At 40.8% G+C, this 12,308-nt stretch overlaps 1 long non-coding RNA gene across 2 annotated transcripts; it reads left to right on the plus strand.

Moving 5' to 3' along the window:
* Positions 1 to 671: 671 nt before the first annotated feature.
* On the plus strand, positions 672 to 8,311 carry LOC115079992. 2 transcript variants are annotated; one of them, XR_003853477.1, is made up of 3 exons: positions 672 to 733; positions 1,883 to 4,406; positions 7,940 to 8,311. It is a non-coding gene; the product is annotated as an uncharacterized LOC115079992 (long non-coding RNA). The 2 variants fall into 2 exon arrangements; XR_003853478.1 differs by having other exon boundaries at positions 1,883 to 2,039; positions 7,940 to 8,309.
* Positions 8,312 to 12,308: the final 3,997 nt, after the last annotated feature.

Raw genomic sequence — 12,308 nt, forward strand, 5'->3', positions numbered from 1 at the left:
CAAATACGGACTTTGTCAAAATGGGGACCTACCTGGAGGAAGAACTGGAAGACTGGGAGACAGTGGGTGAGGTGGAACAACAGTGGGCCAAATTAAAAGGAGCTATTACCAAGGCAACAAATCCCCTATGAGGAAAGACTAAAGAGGTTAGGACTTTTCAGCTTGGAGAAGAGACGACTGAGGGGGGATATGATAGAGGTGTTTAAAATCATGAGAGGTCTAGAACGGGTAGATGTGAATCGGTTATTTACTCTTTCGGATAGTAGAAAGACTAGGGGGCACTCCATGAAGTTAGCATGGGGCACATTTAAAACTAATCGGAGAAAGTTCTTTTTTACTCAACGCACAATTAAACTCTGGAATTTGTTGCCAGAGGATGTGGTTAGTGCAGTTAGTGTAGCTGTGTTTAAAAAAGGATTGGATAAGTTCTTGGAGGAGAAGTCCATTACCTGCTATTAAGTTCACTTAGAGAATAGCCACTGCCATTAGCAATGGTTACATGGAATAGACTTAGTGTTTGGGTACTTGCCAGGTTCTTATGGCCTGGATTGGCCACTATTGGAAACAGGATGCTGGGCTTGATGGACCCTTGGTCTGACCCAGTATGGCATTTTCTTATGTTCTTATGTTAGGAAAGTAAAGAAGAGTAAGAAGAAAAAGAAACTGATCTGGTTCTCTAAGGAGGTGGCTGAAAAAATGAAGGCAAAAAGAACAGCGTTCAAGAAGTCTAAAGGTAACATTGCTGTTTTAGGTTAAAGAATTAATTTTTTACAACATTGCCCAGTTTACCCAGGGTACCCCCCCAGACCTTTCATGCATCTGTCCTATTCTGATGGAGCCAGGAAATGGGATATTTTTCTACCTTGAAGTGAAGAGACATTTTAGGCTTAGGAGAATAAATTAAATTGAACCAGAACACCGCCTCAGCTGCAGTGGCTGGGCAAATTGATTTGCTTTCCATCTGGGAGATTAAATCCCCACTGCCATAAAAAAAAAAAAAAATGGCACCAGCATAATTGGCTGTCAGTCAAGGTGCAAAGAGACAGGCGGTGGAGGATAATCAAAGCCCCTGCAGCTTCTCATTAGGAATTGTTGTAGGATCTGTGTGTAAATTTGCACCTGTAGCAGGTTCTCAAAACCCTGTCAGAGGCTTGCTAGCACATTCTTCTGAAAGGAATTATTGTGCAAGGGCTGGATTATTCTTAAATAACTTTCACTTAACACAACTTTGCTGTAATGTATTTGTCAACAGTCTGTGACAGCTCCCTCAGCCTTTAATAATGAGCAAGTGCAAGTAACTAAAAGGAGGAGGCAGTTTTTCTACTCTAGTTATGCCTGGGAGGCATAATCCATGAGTAAAACTTTTTATTTTTATTTTTTTTTGTCTTCCATGCATCAGCAACTGTCTAAAAGTGTCCCTCCCCATAGTGGATTTACCTGTTTAATATATGTCATCTCTGCATGAACCAAAGCACATAACACCTTGCACGATGCTGTGCGCACATTTTGGTGAAAAGAGCAGTTTTAGCCTCTAGCATATTCATAGAGGTAGAAAACCTGCATTAAGAAAAAAAAAAATCCAGGTAAGCAACGCTTCTGTTAGTCTTCTAAGCTCTGAAAGCCAGTACAGTTTCATTGCAACATAAAGCACCGCAAAGCCACGAAGTTCATATCCCCTTCGAGTTGATGGATTCATTTGGTAAAAGTTAACAAGCCGGATCCTCCGAAAGTTTCAACTTTCTACAGAAGAGGGAGCCAGTGGTACAGCCCAGAACACCCTAGTGTTTCAGAATGATGCATTTTAAGATGTTCTTTCAACCTTAATGACCTTCTTTAAAATGAATCTTGTTCTCATTATTCCTGTGGCTCTGATTCTTCGCAGAAAGGCTATCTTATAGGCACAAAGTAGGAGGAGTGGGCTTTCATGCTGGCTGGATTCCTGATGAAAACCTGAGAAAGGAAGCCACTGGACCGCAGGAGAGAGAAGCAGGTTGCCCACGAAGATTGGCAAAATGCTATAAATAAATAAATAAATAAAAGTGAGTGCAAAAATAGAGAGAATCATTAAAATGCTGGTTGAAACTAGCGGATTTAAGGTAGTAGTCCTGAGGATAAAAAGCCTTAAATAAATCCTGTCAGCAGTTAAATATTGTCATCTTCCTTTCCTTTCTGCCTTCTGTTTAATTCCCAATATAGAATTACTGTTTGAGTTTCTAACATTTCCCGGTACCTGCCAATCTCACTGCTATGCATTTATGTATATCTGAGAGCGTCTCTGCATGTTACCTTTAGAATCCTCTATCACCAGCTTAGCTTTATGTGCAATAAAAATTCAGCTGGAGAGAAGGGAATATCAAAGATAGCCTATGACCCTCTTCGCAGAGCTCACCTAGTGATAAATGCAACTTTTATAATGGTTTCCCAAGTGATTGCATAAATTAAACATGACCTGGGGCCGAATTCTCATTACGGCAGAAATTAATTGATACCCAATAAAGAGGTGTGATTGGGGGTTTTTTTTGCTATCAAACAAGGATAATTTAATTGAAGGAGGACTTCTGCAACTCCTACTCATTCCATTTTTATCCACTTTGCTCAAACGTTACCCAAGATCCTGCAACACATACCAAACGTATGCAAAACAGAGCATCTTAAATGCAATATCTTATTGGAGAAGGGGGTGGTTACCCCTCATCAAAATAAGGCAATTCCTTAAAGCTGAGTATCCTACTTCTGTCTTTGCATTTCAGTCCATGATATTTGCTATAAAACAGTTCACTACTCACATAATACTAACGATCATATGATAAACGTCCAAGGGCTTCTCAAACACCCTTCCTACGAAAAATATATTTTACATAAGAAATATCTTGTTAGATCAGACCAACTGCCCATTAAGTCCAGCAGTTTGTGTTTGAGAGTGGCCAATCCACATGTCTTGGAAGCATCTACAAAATCATAATAGGGAGATTTATTCCCTATTGTTCACTTCCAGCAGTAAGACCTGGCAATTATAAAATAGGCTGGAGGGAGCACATGTGCATGCGCCCAGGCACGAAAATTAGGATTCTACCACGTAAGTCAGGGTATTTTTAAAACCGGTGCATGTCCACACCATGACCAGTTTAGCCAGTGTTGAGCTAGGCCCTCCAAGCCTCTCCCCAGTTATTCCAGACCCTTTAAACCCCTCTGAAATGGCTGTTTTTTGTTTGGTTTTTACAGTTACACCTCCTCCATAGCAGAAGTAAAGTTACATGGCAGAGGATCTGAGCACGCACCAGGGCAAGTGCACATCTCTTGTCCATGCCCCAAAATGCCCCTTTTTGAAATCGGGTGAGATGTGCATACAGCGGGCGATTCGCGTGCATCTGGGTGGCGTTTAAAATTGGGTCGGTGCTCGTAAGACCAACTTGTGCGTGAATCCCCCAATTGATGCGAGCACCGTGCTTTTAAAATCTACCTCTATTGACTGAAAAATGTACTTACATTTATTTTATCTGGATGAAGTGGCCCCTAGTCCTACTGTGAATGGAAATGGTAAATAACTGTTCCCTATTAACTTATTCCACCCCACTCATGATTTTATAAACTTCCATCGCATCCCTTCTCCAAGATGAAGAGCTGTAACCTCTTTATATGGGAGCTATTCCATGTTCTTTATAATTTCTGTTGCCCTTCTGTATACCTTTCGTCCATATAAAATGTTCCTTTTGCAGTTTACTATAACTCTAATGGAATGTTCACACATGAATACTGATCTCTGATTGCTCTTGCTGGCATTGAGCCATTAAGCATACTGCACTGTAAATAGACAGGAATTGCCATGGCGACATGCCTTTTGAGCTGAAACAAAGTCATCAATTTTTCCATTATTTAAAATTATTTATAATAGCAGTAATGACCTCCATATTAAGCATTTCCTTTTCAAGCATGCAATCATTAATTATTGGGGAATGTTTCCCCCAGCCCCCAGTCATTATTGATAGATAACAGCACTTTTATTCTCATTAACAGGAAGAACAAGAGCAGAAGAAGACAAAAATATTGGGGGGGGGGGAGGTTGGGATAGTCAAAACAATGTGCATTCTATGTGAGGGAGAAAGAATGAAAGCACTTAACCCAGCCTCAAAGGTAAAGTACTGAAGTGCTGACAGCCCTTGGGAGCAGTACCCCCCTGCATACCAGGAAGTTATAGTATGCAGGTTTAACATGCTCATTCATTCTTCTCTTCAGTAAAATCCTCTCTCCAATAGTGCCAAAAGGCCTTTGCCATGGCAACCTTGCAGCGCACGGCCAACTGTGCTCCTTCTGAGATACAGCACACTTTCTTCCAGAAAAACCTGCTTTGGCCACCAGAATGGAATGACAGGCTCCTCGCAATAACACATGATGGAAAAAAAATGAATGTAAATATTTTCTTTAGAAGTCAAAGCGTCGTCGATGGTTTTATCTTCATCTACCTAGAGTAACTTTTATCCTTATTTCTCTTGCCTTTGTTCCTGCTAGAGATGCCATTTTATTAGGATAGTAGCCATCTTAACTCTTACCAGTTTGTTACTTTTGAAGGTATCAACATTAAAGTACAATGTGCATATATTTACTTTGAAGTCTATTCATTTAAATTTATTTTGGCTTTTGGAAGTCAAATATCAGGTAATGTTTGGATTTTGTTGAGTAGCAACCATTCTGGAACAAAATATTCAAACAATATTTTGCATAAAAATGATAACTGTCATGGCCTGAAAAGTATAAATGAATAAAATAAAGATTGGAAGTTAGCTATACCTCAATTGATTTTCAGAAAACTATGTGAGGAGCTAGCTAGACTTAAACTAGATAAAGCAGTGGGGCTGGTCTGGATACATCTGAGGGTATTAAGGGAATTTGAAGAAGTTTTTTTTCACTTCTGGCCGAAGCCAGTAAAAAATTCAGGATGTGCAAGCATGCGTGTCCGATGTAGAGGACCATGTGCAGGCCGTGTAAACAGAAGCAGCCTCACTAAAAGCTGATCGGGATTCACAATCTAAAAAGTAGGCGATTTGGAAAATAGATCCAGCAGAGATAACTTGCATATTATTGGAATTCCAGAGCATATAAGTGATTTGGCTCTCACTGACATGTGTTGAGATTGGGCCACTGGAAATTTCTGACCACCCATGGTATGGTTTGATTCAGAGGGGTTTTGTCCAGCTGAAACAAGTATTCTGTGGAGGTTTCCCAGCTATCTATATAAAGATCCTAGATTTAAGGAAAATATCCACAGGAAGTGGGAGGAGTATGAGAAGGACAATGAGAGAATGACAGTGTTTCATAGGGAAACACCTACTCTTTTTTGGGAAACGGCTAAGGTAGTCCTATGAGGAGAAATTATATCTTATGTTGCTGCCCAGAAGAAGGCCTTGTTTAAAGGAGTGCTACTTTTGGCGAATCAACTAAAAAGGGGAAAATGTGTATATGAAGCTCAGGTGACACCCACTAACAAAATTAGATTTCTGGAAATCCAGACTACACTTCCCTTTTACAAAAGTGGGCCCAGAAGTCATTGCTACATTATAAAACGATATTCTATCAATATGGTAACAAAACAGGAAGGATGTTAGCAAACCTAACGAAACACTGGCATGGCCAGAGATATATTAGGGCATTGAAAGGAGACTCAGGTGAGATAAAAAATTTGACCAAAGATATTGATGAAATATTTTGCTTATTTTATAAGAGCTTGTATAGTGACTCCAAAGTCGATGAAAGAAAATTTGATGAATATTTAAAAGAAGGTTAACCTGCCGAAGTTACAAGATTCCCAAAGGGAAGAGTTGAATGCCCCAATTCAGCTAGAGGGAATTCAGCGGGTAATCCAACAAACACAGCTTTTGAAGATACCAGGACCTGATGGGTTTTCTGGGGAAATCTTTAAATTAATGGGGGATAGGATTCTACTACCTTTGGAAGAAATGTATGAAGAGCTTATAGCAAAGGGATGATTCCTGTGGGCACCCAATCTGGCATATATAGTAGTCTCAAACAAAAAATGGAACAGCCCAAAATAAGTAAATCCAACTAACTTACCCTTTATTCAATCAATATTATTTTAAGCACAAAAACAAATGTATTAATTTTAAAGCCTATAGAAAAAAACACATTTATAAATGTTAAAGCCTATAGAAGAAGTAAATCAATATTAAGATCTAAAGGAGTGCTTGTATACAAAAGCTTTCTTCTTGGAAAACAATTTTTGGAATACCATCTTTTTGAATATTACATTTGGAACATTTTGGACTTCCAATGGACATTATTATAAGCTAAGTACCTTGTTTGTTCAAGAAATGTTTTTTTTAAATTGTTCACGGGACTCTCTGTATATGATTTTTTTTAGTGGTTTTTAATGAGTGTTTGTATGAATGATGGTGAGTGTGAATGTATGGAAGTGTGGGGGTGATCAGATCTGGATGTAGGGAAGGGTGGGGAGGTATTAGTTCTTAAAATTTAGAATTGTGATTTATTTACACTTTTCAGTATTGAATGAAGCATTTAGATCTTAATATTGATTTACTTCTATAAAGAGCTGAATCGCTTATATGTTCTGGAATCCCAATAAAATGCAAGTTATCTCTCTAGGATCTATTTTCCAAATCGTCTACTTTTTAAGATTGTGAGTCCCGATCAGCCTTTAGTGAGGCCGCTTCTGTTTCCAGGGCCTGTATGCGGTCCTGTACATCGGATATGCGTGCTTGCACATCCTGAGTTTTTTACTAGCTTCAGCCAGAAGTGAAAAAAACCTTGTCAAATTTATCATATACTTTATCAGATTTAGATTCCAAGGCTGCTACGACTGCTGCACACCTCTATCCCCAGACGCGGCGGAAACCTCTGGTTTCCGCCGCGTCTGGGGATGGAGGAGTGCTAAGTGGAGCTATCAATTTTTGTGGTGCAGAACCCGACCTCGGATACATTTGGCCCAGTTAATGAGGAAATGGGAACATGTCGGGCTGGGATTAGCAAATATAAGGAATAGGGTATACAATATGAAACACATGGGAGATTGGTTAATGGGGACAACTTTTTTCACCCCCTTAGATATGGAGAAGTGCCTGGTCGTTCCCCAAGAGTTGCGCTATATTTTACATAGATCATATTTAGCTTTGCCAAAACATCTCCAGTGAAGTGTTCTTATAGTCCCAATAATAAAAACATGGCATTGGTATTGTAGGCATACAAAGGTCGATTACCATATATCTCATTTCCTATCCATCTTGGGGAATGCTGATTTTAGCCCGGGTTCTCAATCTCAGACCTTTTGGGACTGGTGCATAGAAGGATCCAAATTATAAAACATGTCCTTTCTGAAGAGAATTAAATTTTACCTATACTGAAATTTGTTCCAAATTTGACATTTCACCAAGGCAGGGGGGTTCTCCTACTTCCAACTGTGCATTACCTCAGGCCTCTAGATCTTGAAGCATTACAAGGTGATCAAAGAGAAAGTCAACTGGAACTGTCTAATGCAGACGATCCTGATCGCCATTCCATTTCTTTTTGAAATAAAATGTTAAGGAATCCCCATTTGGAGCCTGATTATGAGAAGGTGGTGTTGAGTTGGAATAGGGAGTTAAGTATTGGAATAACAGGTGAATTCCTCTCAAGCTGTCTTTCAAAGACCCGTAATATCACTGCCAGTGTTCAGTTGAGAGAAACACAGTTTACTTAAAGTGTTTTATGCCCAAGCCCAAGCGTTCAAATGTAACCTAGTAACTTTGGGATTATGCATGAAGTGTCAACAAGTGTTGGGAACATAGGGGCATAGTTTCTGGGAGTGTGAGCATATTCAAGTTTACTGGAGAGATGTGCGGAATTTGTTGTTAGACGTCATGGGGGTGGCGCTAGCCTTTGATGTTAAAAGTGTTATTATTTGATGATTTACACACTTATACTTTTCAAACAGGTTATATAAAATTATGGTGTAGAAAGGTACTCCTGCTGGCCAAGAAATGTATCTTACAAAAGAGGACAACAGGAGACTTCCCTACTATAGGACAATTGAAGATTATGACCTTTCAAACCTGCCAATTGGAAAAGTATGTCGAACAAATAGAGATACAGAAGAAATACCGGTCTTTCTTGAAAATATGGGATTTATACTTTCAATATATATCATCACAGGTGATGATATATATTGATGGTGGTGGATGATGTTTGTCACCAAGGACATTGGATGATGTTTGTCACCAAGGACATTGCATTCTATAATCATCTTCTGATTAGTATTGCGAGGGGAGAAGCAGGATGGGAGGGGGTAGGGTTTTACTTGATTGTATTTCTAAGATGCTAGGATGTGGCAAAGTACACACACTCTGGCTTTTGCAGCTTGTATTGGTTGTTCAAATTTAATAAAAAGATTTAAACATAAAAAGTCTAGCCATTTGAAATCTGAGAATGTGCGCTTTCACTATATCGCATAGAATGAGTAGTCATAACTATTAGAGGAGATTTATGCAGAACATTTTAATATTATCATGGGGCCGTTTGCCATGTACCATCATTCGTTAGTGAAGCTTCCAGACTTGAAACAGATTTTGAGATGAGCTGGTACAGCTGCATCATATTGTTATCCTTAGCTTGTTCTGTTGACTTGCCACTGTGTTCCTACACATTTTATTCCCAATGTTTCAGTTGTGTGGACAACATAAAAATAAATCATTATTAATGGAGAAAGCCACAAAGTCTTGATTAGCTCATCAAGTAATTCAGTCCAAGAATAATACTTCTGCAAGTGATAAAAATACTACAACTGTTAATGGAAGAGGAGAGTATATAATGTAATATTTATTATACAAGGGTGTAATTCTGTATAATGTTGTTATAACCTGGCCTCCTTGCTCAACCCTCACATTTTGGGATGCCAAGAAACCTATAAACTTCATGTTGGGGGAAAAAAATATTTCATTTCTGATTGCCACAACAGTCTGAAGACCTCATTAACATGTTGTACTTTGCCTTCTCTAGGTTTATCCCCTCCCCTCCCATCCTGTCTCTGAATAACATGTGGGGAGGGCCTGGGTTAGAGAACAGAGCAACTGTGACTTCTTAGTTCTATGTCTGGTCCAGGCTCACCCCCCCCCCCCCCTCCTATTTCCTGCATGCTGCCTGAGAGGGGAGGGGCTTGGGCAGGAAACCAGGGGGTTCGTTCTTTGCTGAATAAGATTAAGTTGAAAGGCAGCAAATCTTCAGCCAACCTGCTGAGCAAGGATTTTGCCACCCAAGGCATGGGCCTAGAGTGGCTAGTGAGAAATCCAGGCCCACCTGCCTACTCCATTTGGCATCCAGGATGGTCGCCTGTCTTGCCCACCCTTTATGATGGCCCCTGCATCTGCTTCTTTCCAAATTGTTTATGTGGTAATGTAAAAGAAAGAGAAGAACAAGCACCGTGTCAATATATAACCAATTCTTCAGGGTAGTGAGAAGCATTCACTCTTGGCCCCAAAGAAACAGTTAACTTCAGTGCTTGAATATAATCCACTTTGAAGTGGAATCTAAAGCAAATAAACAAATAATAAGTCTTAGGTTGAGTCCTATTAATCTACAATTTGCAGGCTGTACTGCTTGTGCTTAGCTTTCATAGTGAACATTTTTATTTCACATGTTAATTTCCTGTACAGTAAAAATGAAGATGATGCTTGTCAAATATTCTTTCCTGAGTTAGTTGCACTGCTTTACTCATGGTGAATACTGTGTAAAATTGCATATGAGCTATATCCTCCCATGCACTCTGACCTATGCCCAAGCCTCCCACCCTGCCCCCACCTCCACTGTGATGCATGACCCTCGATTTCACATAATCAAAAAAAAAGAAAAAAAAAAGAGGCAAAACCTTGTGGCTGAAATGCTATACTAGTGAAACTGAAAACTGCATTTGATGAGCAGGACAGAGTATCAAAGGCATTCACCAGAGGAAAATCTCACTGCTATTCTGGTGCACCCCTTCAGCTTGGAAAGTGCCCATTATGAAGCTCTTAATCAACGGTTAACTAAACAGGTCACAGCATGAATATAATTGCAAGCAGACAATAAACCCTATCTCCCTGGAGGATAAATACATATTCTTTTCAGAACAGCAGGTTTAGGTGGGCTTTTTTTTTTATTATTATTATTTCAGCTGTAAACTGTACTTTAGCTTCTACCAGCTGTCTAAAAGCACTATTTAAACACTTTTTAAACATCAATCAAAGTTAAAAAAAAATCATACCACACAAAGAGGCTATAGTGGTAGTGTGCATAGACAGCGTATCTAGCAATTTTATTCAATCATTAATTAATTAGCCATTTCCCTGTAGGAAATACACTTCCCTACTGTAATTGTGTCCCAAAATGGCTTAAAGGGTTCAGTTGCCAAAAGAGGCATTACCGCAAAGCATACTGAGACTTGGAATTTTCCATTCGGATATGTGATGGAGGTTTCTGAGTTTTCTTCAACACGTTTACCCTGTCGGCAGTCGCAAGTCTGTTCAATTCATGTGCAAGATATTTGGCGTCCATTATGAATGACTAACACTGAAAGATGCATTGTAATAACATGCATGAGCATAGAAACATAGAAATGACGGCAGAAGAAGACCAAACAGCCCATCCAGTCTGCCCAGCAAGTTTCGTACTTTTTTTTTTCTCATACTTATCTGTTACTCTTGGCTCTTAGTAACCTTTTGGTTCTATTTCCCTTCCACCCCCACCATTAATGTAGAGAGCAGTGTTGGAACTGCATCTAAGTGAAATATCTAGCATACAGGTCGATACAGTACAGTGCGCTCCAGCGGAGCACACTGTTAACCTGCGATTGGACGCATGTTTTCGACATGCTAGCAGTACCCCTTATTCAGTAAGGGGTCGAAAATGCGTGTCCAACCCCCCCCCCCCAAACCTAATAGCGCCCGCAACATGCAAATGCATGTTGATGGCCCTATTAGGTATTCCCGCGCAATTCACAAAGGAAAATGTGCAGCCAAGCCGCACATTTTACTTTCGGAAATTAGCGCCTACCCAAAGGTAGGCACTAATTTCTCCGGGCACCGGGAAAGTGCACAGAAAAGCAGTAAAAACTGCTTTTCTGTGCACCCTCTGACTTAATATTATGGCAATATTAAGTCAGAGGTCCCGAAAGTTACAAAAAGTTAAAAAAAAAAAAAATTTGAAGTCGGCTCGCGGGTTGAAAACCGGACGCTCAATTTTGCCGGCGTCCGGTTTCTGAACCCGTGGCTGTCAGCGGGCTCGAGAACTGATGCCGGCAAAATTAAGCGTTGACTGTCAAACCCACTGACAGTCACCGCTCCTGTCCAAAAAGAGGCACTTGGGATGCGCTAGTGTCCCTAGCGCCTCTTTTTACCGCTGGGCCTAATTTGAATACTGAATTGCGCACACAGGAGAGTGGACTTTACTGTATCGGCCCATTAATTAGTTAGGGGTAGTAACTGCTGCAATAAGCAAGCTACATCCATGCTTATTTGTTTACCCAGACTAGGTAATTCAGTCATTGTTGGTTGTTGTCTGTATATAGATCCACTTTTCTTCATTCCCCCTGCCTTTGAAGCAGAGAGTTATGCTGGATATGCATTGAAAGTGAAGTATCAGACTTTCTCCCCTGCCGTTGAAGCAGAGAGCTATGCTGAAAATGCATTGAAAGTGAAGTATCAGACTTTATCCTTTGTTGTTGAAGCAGAGAGCTATGCTGGATAATGAAGCAGAGAGCTATGCTGAATATCATCAATAGGGGCATCATTTTTTATTTATTTATTTATTTATTTAAAATAAAGTTTCCAAAGTATTAGGAGCAGATGCGAGCAGTGGTATCCGGAGGGGAGCCGATGCGCCCAGGCGCAAGGAGGCTCATGCGGCCGCTGAGCCTCCTTGCCCGAAGAAAAAGATCGCGTTCAAATGCACTGATGCTCTTTCTCCTTCCTGCCTGTGCGGCCCCGGAAGTAAACGTTGCCAGAGCCGCATGGGCAGGAAGGAGAAAGAGCATCAGCGCGTGAAGAAGAGGAGCCGCCGCGGGCTGCTGCGAATCCCAAGTCGCAGCGGCCCAAGAAGAGGAAGAGGCCCGGTAGCGAGGAAGAGGCCCGAGAAGTTCAGGGCCGCTGCAGAGCCCATCCTGCAGCGACCCGCGAAGAGGAGGCCTGCAGTGGTATCCGGAGGGAGCCGATGCGCCCGGGCGCAAGGAGGCTCATGCGGCCGCTGAGCCTCCTTGCCCGAAGAAAAAGATTGCGTGCAAACGCACTGATGCTCTTCCTCCTTTCTGCCTGTGCGGCCCGGAAGTAAACGTCGCC

This window comes from Rhinatrema bivittatum, chromosome 18 (assembly GCF_901001135.1).
Source record: "Rhinatrema bivittatum chromosome 18, aRhiBiv1.1, whole genome shotgun sequence".
NCBI lineage: Eukaryota > Metazoa > Chordata > Amphibia > Gymnophiona > Rhinatrematidae > Rhinatrema > Rhinatrema bivittatum.